Raw genomic sequence first — 1,469 nt, forward strand, 5'->3', positions numbered from 1 at the left:
TAATCTATTGTTTACAAACCCCTACTTTACTTGCTTGTTTTACTTTCATTTCTTTACATTTCATTGTTATAATTGTGTAGCTTGATACCTCAAACCTCAATCCAATTTGTGACACACTAAGACAGAACTTTCTATAACCTATAACTTAATTCAATACCCATCCTTTGGGTTCCGACCTTTACTTACCACTCTACTAAGAGTAGTTTGTTTTGTTATAAATATTGTTTTGGTTGGTTGACTTAGACGACAAAGTTTCGAACCGCACCAAAAATGGCGCCGTTGCCGGGGATGGTGTTTAATTGAATTGTTGTCATTTGTTGTTTTTAGTTGTGTCTTTCTTAACCTTGGGGAGGTCAAACTCCTCAAGGTAGTTTTAATTATTTTCTAGTTGTTTGCTTTTTGCATGTATATGAGATCACAAGGTAGACCTTTGCCTATTGATCCCGAAATTGAAAGAACTTTGACCAATCTTAGAAGAACAGTTATAGGGGCTTCGACAACTTTGGGTATTGGAGAACTTGTGGACATTGGTATTGTCCAATCGGATAGTGTTGTGTTTACCAACCCTTTTGCAAGAGAAGGAGAGGAGAACCCAATTCAAAACCAACCACAAAATGAACCCACAATGCCTAAATTTTCATCTCATTTTGTACCTACCGAGGAGAACCTACCAAATGGTACTCCAACACCACCTCACTTAACCGGTAATTTCATTGCCAAATCCGCATTCATACAACTAGTTGAGAGAAGCCAATTTGGAGGGATGCCTAGTGAAGATCCTCATCTACATATGGAGACTTTTTGTGACTATTGTGATGCTATTTCTCAAACCGGAGTAACCCAAGATCAAATCCAATGGGTGTTGTTTCCTTTTTCCTTGATCGGAACCGCAAAGCAATGGTTGAAGAGCCTAGACAAGGCTACCCTTGGTATTGATTCATGGAAGAAGTTAGCACTTGCCTTCTATAAGAAGTTCTATCCTCCAGAGAAGACTAACATGTTGAGAGCCCAAATCACCGGATTCAAGCAAAGGGATGAGGAATCATTATATGAAGCATGGGAGAGATTTAAGGACACTTGTCGCTCTTGTCCACACCATAGACTTAGCGAGTGGTTCCTCGTTCAACAGTTTTGGAATGGCTTGTATGAAGACTCACGAAATGTGCTTAATATGGGCTCCAAGGGAAGTTCACCGAGGTTGATGACAACCAAACATGGGCCAAAATTGAAGAGATGGCGGTTCATAATTCCCAATATAGTAGGCCACAAAAGGCCACTAGAGGAGGAAAGCATGAGGTGGATTCCATCACACAATTGGGTGCTCAACTAAGTGCTCACATCGACACTATAAACTTGAAGTTTGAGAAGGCCATGGCTAAGCTTGATGAAGCTTCCAAATCACCTAAACAACCTGTCAATGCTCTGATAGCATCATCCTCAATCCCAAATGGAGTGTGTGAAAGTTGTGG

At 40.4% G+C, this 1,469-nt stretch overlaps 1 non-coding gene across 1 annotated transcript; it reads right to left on the minus strand.

Moving 5' to 3' along the window:
• Window positions 1-997: 997 nt before the first annotated feature.
• LOC141654536 (small nucleolar RNA R71) lies at window positions 998-1,105 on the minus strand. Its single transcript, XR_012548093.1, has one exon. It is a non-coding gene; the product is annotated as a small nucleolar RNA R71 (small nucleolar RNA).
• Window positions 1,106-1,469: the final 364 nt, after the last annotated feature.

The sequence above is a fragment of the Silene latifolia genome, chromosome 4, assembly GCF_048544455.1.
Source record: "Silene latifolia isolate original U9 population chromosome 4, ASM4854445v1, whole genome shotgun sequence".
Taxonomy (NCBI): domain Eukaryota; kingdom Viridiplantae; phylum Streptophyta; class Magnoliopsida; order Caryophyllales; family Caryophyllaceae; genus Silene; species Silene latifolia.